The sequence below is a fragment of the Cryptomeria japonica genome, chromosome 3 (assembly GCF_030272615.1).
Source record: "Cryptomeria japonica chromosome 3, Sugi_1.0, whole genome shotgun sequence".
Classification (NCBI taxonomy): Eukaryota; Viridiplantae; Streptophyta; class Pinopsida; order Cupressales; family Cupressaceae; genus Cryptomeria; species Cryptomeria japonica.
This window is the reverse complement of record NC_081407.1, coordinates 530,966,515-530,987,134: the sequence shown is the minus strand read 5'-3', so window position 1 is coordinate 530,987,134 and position 20,620 is coordinate 530,966,515.

Here is a 20,620-nt window from a genome sequence, read left to right as displayed (position 1 = left end):
ACTCATTGAGATTTTCCACGTATAAATCTATGTGTTATGGTTCTCATTTATGTGTTTGGAATATTGGTTTCTTTACTTCTTTCAATTTTGTTTATACCAGTATACCGATTGGTGCATTAATGTTTTGTTAAGGCTAAAATCTACTATTTCAGAATAACACTAATTCACCCCTCCCCCTCTTAGTGTTATTGGTTTCCAACACTTTCCCACTAATATTATTCCTTCTAAAACATTAATGCCTACTTCTAGTCTATCTCCTAAAAATGATGTTATCCATGATAACATTTTAGTGCAAGAAGAGACTATCAACAATTCTTCCAACAACCTTGTTCATTCTTCTTCTAAAATTCATAAGGGCGCCTTTGATATTCCTAAACCATCTTCAATCAATTTGATACATGTGAATGAAACACCTAATAAACCCCTCTTCACACTTCAAGGTGCTTGTCCTTCTCAAAGTTCTCAACGTAAGCTTATCTTAGTGGTTCAAGGTGGTTATGCTAACAATTCTTTTTGCACTCCTAAGAAACCTATTATTACTGTGCAATGAGGTTATCCTACTAAGAGCCCTTATGAGTATGCTAAGAAAATAACTGAAGAGAGTTATCATACAGTTGCTCATACCTACAACACAAGAAATAATAGGCAACCTAATCCCCTTCCAGTTACCCCAACTTCACTTCCTCCCTCTCAACCTACTCTTCCACAAGTACCTCATATATCACAAACTCTTGGTAAGGAGTATGATCTCATTGAACAACTTAAAGCTACTCCTGCTAAAATTTCTATTTGTGATTTGGTTCAAACTTCACCTGCTTATCATGGGATGTTACAAGATGCTTTGAAAAACTTAGATGTCCCACCTGCAATGACATCTAATAACATGGCTTCTTTGATTGATCCTGCAAATAAACCCAAAGCTCAAATTGTATTCACACAAGATGAGTTACCTTCTCATGAAATCCAACATCAATATGATCCTCTTATTATTGTGGTTATTATCAACAATACTTCTATAAGATGAACCCTTGTGGACAATGGGTCTAGCCTTAGTGTTTGTGGTGTGGACTTATTGGATAAAATTAATGTGGATCATTCTCTCATCGAACCTGCTGCTATTTCTATTTGAGGCTTTGATAATATTGCTAAACAGGCTTTAGGTGTCATAACCTTGCCTGTTAAGGTAGGTCTTGTTACTCTATCTACACCTATTCATGTTATGCTTGGTAATTTTACATATAACCTTCTATTAGGGAGACCATGGATTCATAGCATGCAACTTGTCCCCTTGACTTTGCATAGGCAAGTCAAGTTGATTTATAACAATAAGACATATACCTTGTTAGCTGACAAACCTCAAGAACCATTAAAATCTAGATCTTCTTGTTCAACTACTTCCCATTCTTCTTCGAATCCTCCTACTTCTTCAAATACATCTATTTCCTTTAATGATCTTGTTCCTTCTAGTACTCCTGATTCTTCTACTCAATCGGAATCTCCTCTGAAGGATATCTTTTCTCCCAAAGGAGTGCTCTCAAATGATGATTGGGGATCTCTAGACTTCAACCCTGCTTTTGTAGGAGAGTATAGAGTATCTTAGAAATAATTTAAGACTAAGAAGGAGAAATCTAAGGAGGAACCTAAAGAGCAACCCACTTTGTCTAAACAACTAAGTAACCACTTTGTGGCTACTTCTAATTCAAATGAGTCTTGAAATCCCCCTCTAATTCATATAGCACTGAGACATACGAGGGATCACCACCTCTTTCTGATTTGGCATCCCTTTACGGTCTTGGTTTTCACATTTTAGCTAAGAGTGGCTATAATGGCAATGGTTGTGGCACAAATAAACAAGGAGTTAAAGTTACTTTAGAACATAACACACATGAAGCTTCATTTGGACTTGGATATAATCCTTCTAAGCCCACCAAAGCATTTAAAAGACCATCTCTCAATGTGAATGCAATATTTAGTAGTGATGATCACCTCACTTCAATTAAATCACCTTCTACTTCTTTCAACACGCATCCCCCTCATAAGGAAATCTTGGTGATGAAAAAATCTCTTTATGAATCTCCTTAAGAGATTTCTAATCCCACTTATGAGACTTTTTCTTCTAGGAATAAGGCTCTAATTTGTTACACTTATCCCTCTCCTAAGATTTCTTATGTGCAAGAAAAGTATGACTTAGTGGCCTATTCTTCTCCTATAAAATTATGTCTTTCTAAATACTTTTTAACATTCATCATCTTATACATGCTTTTAATCTCACTTATAATAGATCATTTAACATTTCATACTCAAATACCTCATTCAATCTATCATGTCTTTAAATAACATTAATGGCTATTATGTTGCTCATCATTATGTGACATTGGTAGCTCACTTCCCAAGGGCTCATTGTCATTCATGATGGTAAAATTTCACGTGCAATCATACTTTTGGAAGCAACATAATATCCTATTTATACCTCATCTCTTCTCCCTATATATATGGGGGCACGAGTGATTTCAAATATCTCTCCTTCTCAAGATTAAAATTTCCGCTTTGTGAAGTAGCGTCTTCTATAAGGATTTCTTATTGATTGTAGAGGTGTATTCATATTTGAATTCATTCTCTCATATTGGAACACACATCTCTAATGGGGATCTTAAGTACATATCCTTAATTGGGACCTCCTCCTTGGTATTGGAAGTCTTTGATCAATCATCAATTTCTTTTCTTCATTGAGTAGTATCTTTTATAATAAACCCTTCTATTTTGTGCATGTGCATATCCCTGATGAGGATCTCTTTCCTTATTTATAAGAGTGTTGCTATAAATAATATCTCTTTGATCTCATTTCAATCCTCCATTCTTTCCCAATTTCCTTTATGGAGTTGCATTTTTTTTTTGGATTGTATCTCTTGCATTTGTTTCCGTTTAAATCTTTCATCTTGTGTTAGAGTGCTATGAAATTCTCACTCTTTGTTGTGTTGGAATTGAGGTTTAATCCTCTTTCTTATCAAGTGATTCTCCATTAGTTTTTGATCTTGTATCAAATCTTCTTGTGAGCATTTTCCAGCAATCTTCTTTCACAATTTGATGTGGTAAACATGATACCCTGTTTCAACTCACTAAAATTAGCAAGCCGAAACAGGGGGGGCATATAGCTACCCTCGAATTTTCATCACCTTAGTAAGCATTCAGGTGATTTTGTGATTTTATCTAACATGTGATTTTGTAGGGTGTGGTTCCTAACTATGTACTTTAGATACCCCCGAGGGCTTCATCCGACAACTTGTGGATATATCCTTTTTCATGAATGTTTACTTTTCTTTACTTTAGCTTGCATATGCATGTAGTTTCATGAATATTTAATTATAATGCTTAACCCCAAAATATTGGCGGGAAATTGAAATCCTAGGTTGGCCTAAAGACAAAATTAAGTTGAAATTAATATCTAGGGTTTAATACATAAGAGTCCTTTTTCTTCATTTGAAGGGATCGGATCTAAGAATCTAAGAGAAGGTTTTTGGAGCACAAGGAGCCTTCTATGTAGTGAAAGAGAAACCTATGTGGAGTCTTCAACAAAATTCAACAACATTCAACAAAATTTCATCAAGCATTCATCATGAATTAGGAGGCTTTAAGACATTGAAGAATAATAGGAGATCACCGACTAACGATTGGCTTGCACCCCTCCCTTAGGGGTTGGGTATGGTTTCATGTTATTTTCATGTCTTTACATGAGCTTCATTACATCAATTTACATATTTAAATTCATACTTTAGATCACTTTGAATCATTGATTTAGATCATTTACTTTGTCAATTATAAGCAATTAGGGTTTACTCTTTAAGGTTGCTCTAAATTGTTTGCTTTCATTTTAGGGTCTTGCACACACACAAGATTCTTGCACACACTATTTTACTATAAAAATTGGCTATTTGTGGAAGTGGAAATCACCAACATAGGGGTTTGACTGAGGCAAAACCCTATATAGCCACCCAAACCCTCTCTTTTCAGTTGCAGGTGTTGAAATAGGTACCCAAAAGGCTTCCCAGATCAGCAGAAGACACACAAACTACCTAGAAGTCTCAAATCTACCCTAAACCATCAGGGACAGGGGTGTGGTTCCCTGGTCCTACCTAGGGCAGGGGTGTGGTACCCTATTCCCCCTCAAAATTAGTGAATTTTGGCAAGGTACAGGCTCAGGGTCTCAGAATTGCATTCTCTCAGTTCTAGCTTTCTGTCAGATTCTCAGGGATAGGGGCGTGGTGCTCTAGTCCTGGTTAGTTTGGATCATCTTTCAACATAAAGTAAACATTTAAATTCATCCCCTTTCTCTTCTTTTAGTATCTCAGTTCCAGATCTGTAAGTTTGTGCAATTTCAGTTCATATGTGCTTCATTGTTTATCTTCTAGTCTAGTTGATCAATCAAACACTATTTTTCTCATCACATACAACAAGATGAATATAAAACCTAAGAGATAATACTTGGCTCTCACTTTCTCACAAAAATTAGCCAAAGTGAGCTATCTCCCTAGTCTCTTTTGTATTCCCAAAGTGTTGGCTAAAGCAGGATTAGGTCCTAGTCACCCGGTCTCGCTTTTTACCCTCCTCAACAAGTATAAGATGCCATCAAATAAAACATTTAATTCATTGCACATGTTTATAAGAACCAAATAATATACAATTTAACATAAATAATTGTTTTCTTTATTCCTGAATATCAAAGGTAAAATTTCCCACACAAGTCGTGGGAAATAAATAAAGAAATGCATTTTAAAAGAAAACAATGCATATGACAATGAAGCATAAGAAGAGAGAAGGGATCCATCATTTCCTAGAATGATGAACCACATAATTCAGTTTTGCATCTTCAATGCTAGTTTGCTTCACCATTCAGGAATACCTACAAGGAGATGAGAGAGATTGTGTTAGCAGCTCAAGATTCTAAATCTAATCTTATACATCGTCTATAGATGCACAACCTACTCTCATAATGCATCATATCAGCTATGTAATTATTACATGAATTAGAGCGAAAAAAAAGAACAAATTAGAAGTTCATTGTTTTTATCTAGTATGTTTGTTTATTATAAAGGTACATGTATTATATTCATTGATGGATTATTTTATATTGAAATCAAATATCACAACATGTGGAGTAAAATGAGGCTCCCACAAGGGTTGAGCCAAGCATGTTGTCATTTTGTGTTTTAAGAGAGCTAAGGATCATTCCTAACATGGTAGCTCAATCAAGATGAATTTCATCATTCATACTAGTGAATTGACGAGTTCACTATTATAAATAAAAAAATTATGCTCAATGGAATCACAATGTAAAGAATGATCAAGCGATAATTCTTATATTATAGTCATGAAAATGATCTAAAGACAATTCTCAACATGATTAAACACATATATGATTCCAACTTACAAAGTAAAGTTTTGAGCTCATTAATGTAGAACAATATTATTGTTTATCAAAGAACCATGCAAGAATTATACTAAACAGTGAAAAAGTCCAAACATAGGAAGATGCCAGAGTTACATGAGCGCACTATCATTCAAGATACATATAAGTAAGGAAAAAATATGAGATAAGAACAACAACATGCTTTATAGAGAAGCAAGCACAATATTTATAATCCAATCCTGTAGTAGTCCTTAAAGCCAACTAAAGTCAATATACCCGTCCCATATGCATTACAAAGGTTCAATGAGAAGTCTAAGGAATGAATATAGTGAATGGGCATCCATTAAGGGCAATAAGCATTCACAAATTCATATGAAGGTAACCGGGAAAGAGAAGTAAGAATATGTCAAAGTTTTGCAATATCAAGGCAATCACAATGTACCATAGATATATGAAGTGATAATGCAATAACTAGTTTGAAAGAGAAGTCCAAGAATATAGACCTTAAAACACTTAAAGGATTGTTCAATAAAGAAACCATGGTAGAGGTAGTCATTCTAGAAGAAAGGGTGCAGTCCTACAGTGATAGGATAGAGGAAAGAAATATGACAGGGCCAACATGGCACCAAGTGATGGTGGATGCAGATGATAGTGAAATTTATGATAATATGATAAAATCATTGCAGTGATATAAGTGATCTCAACTGATTTATTGAGAGCAAATAGTGCTAGAAAATAAAGAATGTAATGCAAGGGACTGTTAAGACAATAGGCAGTGTGTCAAATGTAGAAAAATGATATCCCAGTCACCATACAAATCAGAGTTCATAGGTAATATGACTATTATCAGAGGTTCACAAGCTTAGGGATGCAGTGATAAGGCCATTCACAACATGATCTCAGAGAGCAGCAAATCAGTACTCAAGATAGTGAAGTCCCAGTAACATCAAGAATACAAGAAGAAGTCCCAACTATTTGAGGAGTCTCAAATAATAAAAGAGATGCCTTGATTTCAACAAATCACAATCAACTATTGAAGAGGCATCAATACCATGGTAAATAAGGCACAAAAGACAAATGACTGTCATTAATATTCTTACAATACTGTCAAATCATGGACAATCACTGTATCATTAGTTAAAGCCACAATGATTAGAGAAAAGCCAATAATAAAAAGGTCTCCGATGGTCATTACAGAGATATAAGAAAAGTGACAGCCTGATCATAGCCAGAAAGCACTCGAAGAAAACAGTGATAGTATTCATTGTCATAAAGGTCAAGCACAGAGATTTAATAACAATAACCAGTTAATAGTCCTTGTTAAAATGACATTCCAAAGTGGAGATAAGGTATTTGATACTAAATAAAGGTTATTACACATGAAGCAACTCACAAATGACAATGTGGAGAAACAAAGCATTGATGGATCATGGTCATTTGACCAAATGAGCTCATTCTTAGTTAAGAGTAGGAATGAGACAAGTATGATCACATCAAAGAGCAGAGCAAATAGAAATTTCTTCACGCTATACATATTTTTGGCAATAGAAAATCACATAATAGTATTGCTACAACTGCATTTAAGAGTCAAATAGATGGCAATCACAATAAAACAAGCAGCCTTAAAAAAAGAATGCAATGAGCTAGAATAGTCACAAGTCAATCATAAAGTAAATGGGAAAATGACTGTCTTCCAGTCATGGCATCAAATTAAGACAAAGATAGTGAGTGAAGCAGTCCTAACAACAACGTAAAAAGAGTAACATCCTTCCTTCAGCTACACAGTTAATACATAATACAAAGAAAACCAAAGTATACAGAAGTATAATAAAGAATGAAGACTTCTAGTTTGCAATCAATGTGAAAATAAAAAATACAGTGATTAGAGCCTTCAAAATAAAGGAATACAATCATGGGCCAATAGGAGTTTTTATAGAGCTTATTATTTTTAGTCTTTATGCTATTCACATCAAAGATAGTGACCGATTTAGAATCCAGAGCACCATACATGGTAGAGGTAACAACCCGTAGTAGTAAAATGCAAAAAATAAAGGAAACCACAACCAGTAGCAAGACATTAAGGTTGAAAACAACCAAATCCATGGTGGTAGTGAAAGCTTACATGTGGCGGATTCAATAAGGCATGAGTAGTAGCAAATCTCTGCCCCAAAAAAACAAATCTCGTCAGAAGCTTCCATCCAAACTCTCATGTCGACGCCATAAAAGAAAGAGAAAAATAACAATGCAAAATGAAATGAATGGTGTGGCTTTGTGTTTATGATAGTTCTGATACTTAATATAAGTATAGATCCAATAGCCAACAAGATGAGAGGGGGGGGGGGGTGAATCATACAAACTTAATCATCCATAAAAACATCAAATTCAACCTTGGTAACATATATATCAGTCATATAACCAAAAACTGTCAAACATGCAAACTCAAAAGCATATGAACAATATAACCCTCATAACACTAGATTTAACGTGGAAACCCAAATAGGGAAAAACCACTGTGGGATTTCGGACCCACTAAGAAATATACTCTTCTAGAGTATGCTCGGTTAAAAGCAAATCCTGTTAAAGATTACAAACACATTGCTAGATGTGACTCGGTTAAGGGATTTCCCTCAGATCTGATAGGATCTTCACTTTGTTAGAAGTGACCTTGTCAAAGGATTTCAAACACTCAATCAGAATGTCACCTTGTTAGAGGATTTACATATAAGACTGTTAAGTCCACTCGGTTAAGAGATTTCTTGTCACTTCCACAAAATAACAGTAATACAATCTATCTGCAACTTCACATCTAAAATGCTAAAGCAGATTCCTATTTGTTCAATACAATCTAGACATAGAACTAATCTTGTCTATCTGCTGGGCATCAATACTCTATTATTCTAACAGGTCTTCAAGCTTCTGTGCTCGGTAATCACTATGTAGCATCCCTATGCATACACTTGCCCGCATACATTGTTTATCAACAGTTTCCTATTTATAAACAATCTTCTAACCGCTTAATCTCCTTGATCACATTTCCCATGATCAATCATAGCCATCAGATCTTCAATCTTGTCCAGGTTCATTGTATCTTTCAATCTAAAAATGTTTTACCCCACCTTGGAACTTGCACATTCACCTTGGAACTTGTGTTAGAGTAATGTGGTTCAATCTGAGCTGTAGATCTTCTTGCTGACTTTCCATTGCCTTAGATTCGTTTAACAAACTTCTTTTACGGCTTGCCAATCATTGATCTGCTCTAGCTCATCAGCTTCTTTCATTAAATATCACATGTAAACATTTAATGCATTCTGTTATAGCTCGGTTTCAACTCGGTGAATACTAAACTTCACTCGGTAGACATTTTGTCTTCATTAACCGATTGCGATAACCTTAGGGTTTACCGACTAGGTTCTTTGCTTGATAACATAGTATAGTATTAACCTTTATATTTTACAACATATGTATGATGTTAAAACAATCTAAAACATCAAGATCTCATCATTGTCTGACTCGGTAGAGTTGCCCATTGAATAACTTATCCCCTTATTCATCATATTCTTTCCTGTGTCTTTACCAACTTCTTTATAATCTTCATATCATATTTCTCAAGATATGGCAACATCATACTGAATTAGAAAATCAATTTCTTGACATCAACGACAAAATAATAAAATCAAGATAGTAAAACATCTTTAATCAGTTATGTCCATAATCATCAACAACCTTCTCAATATCCTTATAATGTAATATTGCCAATAGTTTAGGGTCAACTCTTTACCCTAAAGTGCCGATAGCACTTAGGCATTTTTTTTGCCTATGATATAAAACATTTCTCACATTTGAATTAATTCCTTTTGAAAATGTAATGTTATAATATGCCTTATGGCTTAGCATCGACCCTAAAAATGTGAATATATTGCCAAGTGGTGTAATTTTATCACTTCTCAATATACATTTATGCTAAGTTATGTGCTTAATATTTTTGCAAAGAGTCAAAAAGGTTTTTAAAGTTTATTGTTGCAAAATTGATGAAGGGGAGAGGATATAGGGAAGTTAGGAACAAATGTAAACAATTGGAGGGTATCTAGGGGCTCTTTATGGGCAAGTTTGAGGATGCTAAGTGCTTTTTGAGGAGTCTTTATGTTTGAAAAGGTCACGTTTCACTTTTTCCACATATGGGAGCTCTTTTGAAGAAGTTTCAGTTGCTATTTTTGGGGCTTTTTGGAGGCATCCGACCCAAGCAATTTTTAGTTGCTATTTTCATGTAACTGTTTGAAAAAGCATAAGTATGGTCTTAACTTCAAAAATGAAGTTATTTCTTCCTAATTCATCTTATTCTACTTGTAATTTTTAGAGTTCTTGAGTAGGGGTGAAGAGTTTGTAACTCATTTTTTAGTGATCAATACAACATTGCAACACCTTTTGAGAGTAATAAGAAGTAGTTTTGCCTTCTCATTTTTCTAAAATTGTGTACTTAGTAATTGATGCAAGTTCATGTGATGTCTTTATCCTTATAATTGTATCTCATAGTGGTACCTTCATGTATAATTACATATACATTTGTAGGTTTATAAGTTTTGTAAATAATATAATCAGTCTCAAGTTGTGAGAAAAACATCCTTTCTCGTACTAGGATAGTGAGTATTTAGCCTTCTTATAAATTATTGATGCAAAGTTTATGAGTTTTGAGTTATGCAGGAATAAGCTTTTGCTACTGGTTTTTCTATGTGTTGCTATTTGTGTAAAGTTCATAAAATTATTTGGTGCATCATCTTTAGGGTTAGGTTTCATTTACATGTTTTTCTCTCCTTACTCTTTCTCTACAAAGTCAATATTAAGATAGATTTAGGTGAAGTATCAAGGGAGCCAACCCTTTCTCTGGAGGTCCATTCTCACTACAGGTTACCCACAATCTGAGAATGTTCACATGTGTCACAAACTTGCTGAGTTGATAGCTTAGCAAAGGGTGCAAGTTTTAGTGATAATAGTTTTTGGCATGCCCGGTGGGTTTGAGAGTTGATTATCAGTCCAACTCTAGAATTTTAATGTTGTTGTTGGTGTATGCAGCAGTAGTTTTAGTCTTAAAGAGACATTTTATTAGCATACCTAGTGACTCTAATCTCTAGCAAAGAAGACTTAGTCCATTGTAGCGTATGAGAAGAGTGCAAACAACGAGTAGCTCAGTCCCATATTTTATTCCTCCTAGACTTCAAGCTACAATTATTCCTAGAGCTTGAAACCAACCTCCCGTTCCCTTTAATCAAGGAAACCCACTAAATTTAACCCAACATGATGACATTCCTGTAGTTGCCTTGAAGAGTCTTCCATTTTTCATTGGTGAAGACTAGACAACTCCTATTGAGCACATTAAGGATGTGGCTAATCTTTGTGTTGTTCATCATATTACCAAAGATAATGTTGCACTTAGATTAATTGTAGCATCATTCAAAGGGAGAGCTCTACAATGATTCAAAGGTCTACTAGTCAATGCAATTGCCACATGGGATAAATTGGGAGATTTATTATGCAAGTTTTTTGAAGACAAATCAGGCCATTTGTCTTTTGTGGAGCAGCTGAATACAATCAAGAGAGATCCTAATTAGCTCATCATAGATTTCAACTTCAGATTTTAGAAGAAATGGGATAGAATCTCACAAATGGTAAGACCTTTAGCCAATCATGCTTTTCTTTACTATTTGAGGACTTTAAACAATAATATTTTCATTATGATACAATCCATGGGAGGTACTGTTGGCATTTGATGACGCGGTGAGAAAGTATGTTGTCATTGATGTCAATATGTGTTCAAGCAGGTACACTATGTTGGCATTATAACAGACAATAAGAGATTGTTGGCATTTCAATTAGGATATTGAGAAGGTTGTTGATAATTATGGATGTAATTAATTAAGGTTGTTTACTGTCTTCATAATATTATTTTGTCATTGATGCCAAGAAATTGATTTTCTGATTTAGTAGGATGTTGCCATATCTTAAGAAGTATGTTTTGAAGAGAATTAAGATGTCGGTAAAAGACACAGAAAGAATGTGATGAATAGGGGAGGAATAAGTTATTCAATGGGCAACTATTACTGAGTTAGACAATGATGAGATCATGTTGTTTAGATTGTTTTGATATCCTACATATGCTATTGTTTGTAAGGTTAATACTATACTATGTTACCGAGCAAGGAACCTAGTCGGTAAACCCTAAGGAACCTAGTCAGTAAAGCCTAAGGTTGTCGCTATCGGTTAATGAAGGCAGAACGTCTACCGAGTGAAGTTTAGTATTTACCGAGTTGCAACCGAGTAATAACAGAATGCATTGGATGTATACATGTGTTATTTAATGATGGAAGCTGATGAGCTGGATATGATTAAATGATTGATACAACGTGTATGAAGTTTGTTAAGGATCTATGGCAATGGAAGATTGGTAGGAAGATCTACAGAAAAACCCTAGCACAAGTTCCAAGAAATGTATGCAAGTTCCAAGGCGAGGTAAAACGTTTTCCGATCGAAGGATACATTGAACCTGGTCAAGATTGAAGATCTGATGGCTATGATTGATCATGGAAAATGTGATCAAAGAGATTAAGCGGTTAGCAAATTGTTTATAAGTAAGGAACCATTGATAAACAATGAATGTGAGCAAGTGTAAGCATAGGGATGCTACATAGTGATTACCGAGCACAGAAGCTTGAAGACCTGTTTGAATAATAGAGTAAGGAGCCCAACAGAGGGACAAGATAAGTCCTATGACTAGATTGTATTAAGCAAATAAGAATCTGCTTTAGCATTTTAGATGCAAAGTTGCAGACATACTCATTACTGTTGTTTATTTGTAAGTGACAAAAAATCTCTTAATCGAGTGGACTTAACAGTCTTATTTGTAAAACCTCTAGCAAGGTGACATTCTGATTGAGTGTTTGAAACCCTTTAACAAGGCCACCTCTAACAAGGTGAAGATCCTAACAGATCTGAGGGAAATCCCTTAACCGGGTCACATCTAGCAATGTGTTTGTAATCTTTAACAAGATTTGCTTTTCACCGAGCATACTCTAGAAGAGTATATTTCTTCATGGGTCCGAAATCCCACAGTGGTTTTTCCCTATTTGGGTTTCCACGTTACATCTGGTGTTATGAGAGTTGTTATGATTATGTGTTCTTAAGGTTGCATGTTTTATAGTTTTGATTACATATATCTGTTTAAGCTACCGAGGTTGAATATGTTGAATATATTGAAGATTAAGTTTGTATGATTCACCCCCCCCTCTCATCTTATTAACTATTGGCTTCAGAGTTATCACACTAGTATGCACCGGTATGAAGCTTGGAAGTGGTACAGGTCAATCGGTATGAAGAGATGTAGTGAACCAGTGTCAAGGTTTCACTAAGTGTGACTACCGGTTGGTAGTCTCAGCTTTAGGGTTTCCGGTTTGGCAATCTAGCTTGTGCGATGCAATCGATGATATTCTGTGATGAGTTAGCTAAAAAATAAGGCTGAGATTGAAATGCCACGTCAGTTTTGTGCACGTAAAGGATTTCCTTGAGGATCTTGCATGTGAAAATTGATTGCGTTAAATGTCTACCTCGAGAATGAACATTCTTCTTAGCGGTATGAGAAGAAAGCATGATGGGCTACTGAATTCTATGTGTGGTGAAGAATGGACGATGCATAATGACTTGTGATATGTTTGAGATCATTTCATTCTATGAAAAGTGTTTGGACGGTCATGATTGGATCGCTTGTAATTGTAATCCTAAGATGCTTAGGGTTTAGGTTTTGTGTACCGACCTAATTCTTGTCCATAAGGTCGATGAGTTTTGATATTGTTGTTGTTGGAAAAAGTTGTGTATGTATCCTAGTGATGAGATACTTGTGAGACCAGTGAGTGAAAACTGTAGAGCGTGAATGCAAAGTAGAGGAACTAAAAAGGATCTGCCTTAGCATATAGTGCTGTTATCAGATTAGAGTTTTACCTGTTGTCTTCTAGCCATTTCAACAGAAGGAAAATCCCTTTGCTGGGTAGCTTTAACATGCTTACTGTAAATCCTCTAACTAGGTGACTCAAGTTCATTGAGTTCTTTGAATCCTCTAGTGAGGTAACCTTTAATAGGGTTTCAACCTTTAACAGGGTATATAGCCATCCCTTAACCAGGTGATCTTTAACAGGATCAGTTCCTAGCAGAACCTTATTGTAAAGTCTTTAACCGGACTAGGCTCCTAACAGAGGGAGCTTCAAAAGAGTTCAAAACAAGCTTGTGGGTATTCATCCCCACCGTGGTTTTTCCCATTTGGGTTTCCACGTGAAAAATCTTTGTGTCATGAGTTGTGCATTTTTCATGTGATGATTAAGCATTCTTTGTTTGAGTGATTATGCATGCAGAGCTAATGGTTATGGTATTGTTGATACACCACATGCATATGTTTATGGGTGAAGTAGTTATCAAGTATTGAATGTATTTGAAGTGTTCAGTTTTACCACTTTATGTTGTTTGAAGTCTTACTGTGTTTAACCGGTATTTCCATGGTTAAGTTCAGTAATGAAGACAACTAGTTAGCATAATTTTAACTTGATAAGTTGCAGAGAAGTTTTTGTATGTACTGATTCACCCCCCCTCTCAGTACCAGCTAGGGTATTTGTTGTTCATCATTATTCATCAATTGGTATCAGAGAAACTCCAGGTCCTCGGTGATATAAGCTTAACCGCTTGAGGTAAAAGATCCTGCCTTAATGATGAAGAGGGAAGGTCCTAAGTTCAATAGAGATAACTTCAAAATATGGAAGGAAAAAATGAAGATCTATATCAAGAGTTTGGGTGCTCAACACTGGAGCTATGTTGAGAATATCTATGTAATCCCCACTGGCACTCTAACCGATGATCAAAAAAGAGAGATTCAAGAAAATGGGTAAGTTATGGAAGCCCTTATTAACCGTTTGTATGATTTTGAGTTCATTGATGTACAAGATAAGGACACTCCTAAAGATGTATGGGACATATTGGAAAATATTTATGGCGGTGATGAGCATGTCAAGCAAACTAAGGAAGAGAGCCTTAGAGGAAAATTTGAAGACATGAGGATGGTTGAAGGTGAAACCATTCAACAATATGGCATAAGGATGAAGACTGTGGTTGGAGATATCAAGAGCACTGGTGGAAAAATTGAAGATGCCACTGTTGTCAGTAAAGTTTTGAGATCATTGTTACCGGTCTATGCAATCAGAGTTGTTTCTATTCAGGAGTTAAGGTCTATTGACAAAACCAAGGTATCCTTAGACTCTATCATTGCAAAATTGACTGCATATGAGTTGAATAGCTATGATGGCAGTGTTCAAAAGATTGAGTCAGACTTTAGAGCATCTGCTATACCAACCAAAAAAGGAAAAGAAGTAAGTATCAGTTATGAATCCAGACAATGTAGAGATATGGATGATGACGAGATTCTGATGGAGTTTGAAGCTCTTCTTGCCAAGAGACTTCCAAAAGGCACTGAAAAATACAGAGGTAAGCTTCTTTTAAAATGTTTTTCCTGCAATAAGATAGGACATATAGCTGTTAACTGTCCTAACAATGACAATAAGGATAAATCGGAGAGGTTTAGAAAGTATAAAGGAGGAAATAGAAGAAATTGTCTTGTTGCAGTGGATGAAGGTGTTACTGATGAAGAATCTGAGGATGAAGAGAATGAGGACATAGTGTTTGTAGCTGTAAAGGAAGAAGTGTCTGACAAGAAAGCACTTGTCTCTCGCATTGACAACTCTAATGAGTGGATTATTGATAGTGGTTGTTCTCACCACATGACTGGTGACCGGGGAAAGTTTTTGTCTCTAGAAGAATATGATGGAGGTGCCATCAGATTTGGCAACGATGCACCATGCTTGGTAAAAGGAAAATGATCCATCTCACTGAATGGAAAGAGTAGTGTGGATGATGTCTACTGGGTAGAAGGTCTTAAGCATAACCTGTTGAGTGTTGCTCAGCTAAATTATAAAGGACTTGTTCTGGAGTTCAAAGGTGGAGTCTGCAGTATAATTGGAAAGAGTGGTGAACTTATTGCCACTAGTAAGTAGACCAGAGGTAACTTGTTTCAGCTGAATGCCAAGATTAGTCGGTGTCTGATGGAAAAGTTTGATGACAGTTGGATATGGCATATGAGACTTTGTCATATGAACTTTGATAATATTGTAAAGGTTAGTAAGATCAAGGCAGTAAGAGGATTGCCTTTGCTGAACAAACCGAAGAATGCTTTATATAGAGAATGTCAAGTTGGGAAGATGTCTTCCTCAACTTTAAAAGGTAAGTCATTTTTAGCAGAAAACTTACTTGATCTTGTGCATACCGATTTGTGTGGTCCTATGAAAACTAGAAGTATTCAGGGAGATAGGTATTTCATGATTCTTATTGATGACTGCTCAACAATGATGTGAGTCACATTCTTGAAAGACAAGTCTGAGGCATTTGGAAAGTTCAAAGCCTTTAGAGCATTAGTAGAGAAGGAAAGTGGTCAAAAGATAAAATGCCTAAGAATTGATCAAGGAGGTGAATTCACTTCTGATGAATTCAACAAGTTCTTTGAAGATAGCGATATCAAGAGGCAGTTGTCTACCCCAAGGATACCATAATAGTATGGCATAGCAGAAAAGAATAACAAGACTATAGTTGAAGTGGCCAGAACAATGCTGGTCCAAGGAAAGATTGCTCACACTTTTTGGAGAGAAGTAGTGAGCACTGCAGTCTATACTATGAACTGGATACTCATCAAGAAATGTAAAAATAAAACCCCTTATGAGTATTGAACCGGGAAGACTCCCACTATGAGTTATTTTAAAGTATTTGGCAGTAAGTGTTACATCAAGAGAGGTGAGCATCTGAGCAAGTTTGATGCTAAATGTGATGAAGGAGTATTTATGGGAGATTCCACTAAGAGCAAAGCTCTTAAATATTACAATAATAGGACTCAGAAAATTGTTGAGAGTATCAATGTCAGGGTTGATGAATCCCCTAAGGAGCCTGAGGAAACCTGCAACGAGAAAGTGGAAGATGAACCAAGTATAGCCTTCTGGGAACCGGTTAAGAATGAAACAAGTAAAGACCTTGGTGTTCCTGTACCGATAGAAGCTGCAGAAGAAGAAGTAAGTGAAGAAGAAGAGGAGAAGCAAGCATAACCAACTAGAGTCATTCCTAGATATGTGAAACTAAATCATGGTCCGAAGCAGATCATAGGAGATAAATATGCAAAGATACTCAGAAGAATAAAGGTGAAAGAAAACTCTTGCATGATTTCTGAATTGGAGCCCAAGACTTCCAAAGAAGCACTTATAGATGAATATTGGATTAAGGCAATGGAAGAGAAGCTAGACCAGATAGAAAAGAATGCAACATGGTCCTTGGTACCGAGACTAGAACACAAGAATGTCATAGGTACCAAATGGGTCTTGAGGAATAAGCTAAATGAAGAAGGCACAGTTGTGAGGAACAAGGCAAGACTTGTATGCAAGGGATATGCTCAGGAAGAGGGAGAAGACTATGGAGAAACCTTTTCTCCTATGGCTAGATTGGAATGTGTCCGAATGCTACTTGCATTTGTAGCATTCAAGGGATTTAAGGTATACCAGATGGATGTGAAGTCTGCTTTCTTGAATGGTGTTGGCATTTAGCATTATAACAGACAAGGAGAGATTGTTGGCATTTCAATAAGGATATTGAGAAGGTTGTTGATGATTATGGATATAAATGATCAAGGATGTTTTACTGTCTTAATATTATTATTTTGTCATTGATGTCAAGAATTTGATTTTCTAATTCAGTATGATGTTGCCATATCTTGAGAAGTATGATTTGATGAGTATAAAGATGTCGGTAAAAGACACAGAAAGAATATGATGAATAAGGGGAGAAATAAGTTATTCAATGGGAAACTATTATCGAGTTAGACAATGATGAGATCATGATGTTTAGATTGTTTTGATATCATACATATGTTATTGATTGTAAGGTTAATACTATACTATGTTACCGAGCAAAGAACCTAGTCGGTAAACCCTAAGATTATCGCTATCGATTAATGAAGGCAGTATGTCTACCGAGTGAAGTTTAGTATTTACCGAGTTGCAACCGAGCAATAACAAAATGCATTGAATGAATAAAAGCATTATTTAATGAAGGAAGCTGATGAGCTAGCTATGATTAAATGATTGGTATGCCATGAATAAAGTTTGTTAAAGAATCTATGGCAAAGGAAAATTGGCAGGAAGATCTATAGTCCAGATTGAACCGCAATACCCTAGCACAAGTTCCAAGAAATGTATGCAAGTTCCAAGGTGGGGTAAAACGTTTTCAGATCAAAGGATACATTGAACCTAGACAAAGTTTGAAGATCTGATGGCTATTATTGATCATGGGAAATGTGATCAAGGAGATTAAGCGGTTAGCTATTGTTTATAAATAAGGAACTGTTGATAAACAATGTATGCGGGCAAGTGTATGCACAGGGATGCTACATAGTGATTACCGAGCACTGAAGCTTGAAGACCTATTTTGAATAACAGAGTATAGAGCCCAACAGATGGACAAGATTAGTTCTATGTCTATATTGTATTGAGAAAATAAGAATCTGCTTTAGCATTTTAGATGTGAAGTTGCAGATAGATTTTTATTATTGTTATTTTGTAAAGTGACAGAAAATCTCTTAACCGAGTGGACTTAACAGTCTTATTTGTAAAACCCTCTAGCAAGGTGACATTCTGAGTGAGTGTTTGAAATCCTTTAACAAGGTCACTTCTAACAAGGTAAAGATCCTAACAGATCTGAGGGAAATCCCTTAACCGGGTCACATCTAGGAATGTGTTTGTAATCTTTAACAGGATTTGCTTTTAACCGAGCATACTCTAGAAGAGTATATTTCTTAGTGGGTCCGAAATCCCACAATGGTTTTTCCCTATTTGGGTTTCCACATTAAATCTAGTGTTATGAGTGTTATGATGTTCACATGCTTTTGAGTTTGCATGTTTAGCAGTTTTGGTTTTATTACTGAAGTATATGTTACCGAGGTTGAATCTGATGTTTTTATGGAAGATTAAGTTTGTATGATTCACCCCCCCTCTCATCTTATTAGCTTGGCATCTGTACTTAACATTAAGTATCAGAACTATCAATTGGTATCAGAGCTTTGGACTCTGGAAGAAAAAGTTTAAAGGTACTTGAGGCAAAAGATCCAAAGATGTATAAGAGGGATGCACCGAAGCTGAACAAGTCAAGTTTCTCTACATGGCAGAAAAGGATGAAGCTGCACCTATCAGGAGTTGGAGAATATGCTGTATATTATCTGGAGAATGATTTCATCACACCAAGCACCGATCCATTGACAATGGAAGAGATAAAGGCAAAGCAAGAACATATCCAAGCAATGATTGAAATAACATCTGCATTGACCGATTTAGAGTTTAATGATCTAGAAGGCTGCAATGATGCAAAGGCAATGTGGGACAAGCTCATATCTATGTATGGTGGAGATGAACATGTTCAAAGAGCAAAAGTGGATAGTCTAAGAGGACAAATTGAATCTATGAGGATGAATGAAGGTGAGAACATAACCCAGTATAGTACAAGACTAAAGGAGATTGTCAATCAAATCAAAGGAGCAGGTGGAACTATTGAAGAAAACGATATAACAAGTAAGTTGTTAAGAACCCTTCTACCGACTTATGCAATCCAAGTCTCTGCAATCAATGAATTGAGGTCTGTACCCAATATGTCAGTTTCTTTAGATGCTACTATTGGCAAGCTACATGCATTTGAGTTAAGCAACTTTGATAATAGCGGGTCTTCGGTAAATAAAGTTGAATTTGCATTTTGTTCTTTTCATCTTGATGAATCTAATGATTACAATGAAAGAAAGTATAAGTACTCTGAAGGAGATCACAATAGAGCAAGTGAAAGATTTTGCAAGAACATGGAGGAAGTACACAAACTGTATGAGGAAATCAGAAAGCAAGAAGAGTTTGAAGCACTATTAGCCAGAAGGTTACCGAGAGGCAAAGGTAAGTATAAAGGAAAACTACCTTTGAAATGTTTCAATTGTGATAAGATAGGACATATGGCTTCTAACTATCCTGACAAAGATTCTACTGAAAAGAGAGATTACCGAGATGACGGATAGAAAGATAATCATTATAGAGGACACCGAGACTTCAGAAGAAGAGATAGAAAGACATGCTTAATAGCCAATGAGGAATCCAATGATGATAAATCAGATGAAACTGATACAGAGGAAGTAGTTTATGTGTCTATCAAAGATGGATCAGATGAAGAAAGGTATGAAGAAAAAGCCCTAATATCTCACATAAATACTAATGACTCTTGGATCATAGATAGTGGATGCTCACATCACATGACAGGTGATAAACACAAGTTTGTTATGTTAGAAGACTATGATGGAGGCTATGTAAGATTTGGTAATGATGCACCATGTCTAGTAAAAGGTAAAGGATCCATAACACTTCTTGACAATGCAAAGTGCAATGATGTTTATTGGGTTGAAGGTTTGAAATATAATTTGTTGAGTGTAGCACAACTAAACAATACAGGATACCGAATAGAATTTTAGAAAGGAATTGTCAAAGTTCATGACAAGCATGGAAAGTTAGCTACTACAGGGACACAAAGAAAAGGTAACACATTTCACCTTGACTCAACTCAGAATAAATGTCTGTATGCAAAGATAGATGATACCTGGTTATGGCATAAAAGGTTTTGTCATGTAAATTTTGATAATCTGATCAAAATAAGCAAGAAGCACCGAGTAAGAGGTCTACCGAGTCTTGAGAAACCTGAGAATGCTATGTGCCGAGGATGCCAGATGGGTAAAATGACAAGATCAAGCTTTACAAGTAAGTCCTACACCTCTAAGGGAATTTTAGATCTTGTGCACACCGATCTTTGTGGTCCTATGAAAGTTCAAAGTTATTATGGTGATAAATATTTCATGTTATTTGTGGATGATTACTCAAGGATGATGTCAGTTATGTTTTTAAAAGAAAAATCAGAAGCTTTTCAAATGTTTAAATGGTACAAGGCAAGAGTTGAAAATGAAACAGGAAGACAACTGAAATGTCTTAGATCAGATAGAGGAGGAGAGTTCATATCTGATGAGTTCAACTTATTCTGCAATGATCATGGTATAAAAAGACAAGTCTCTGCACCGAGAACTCC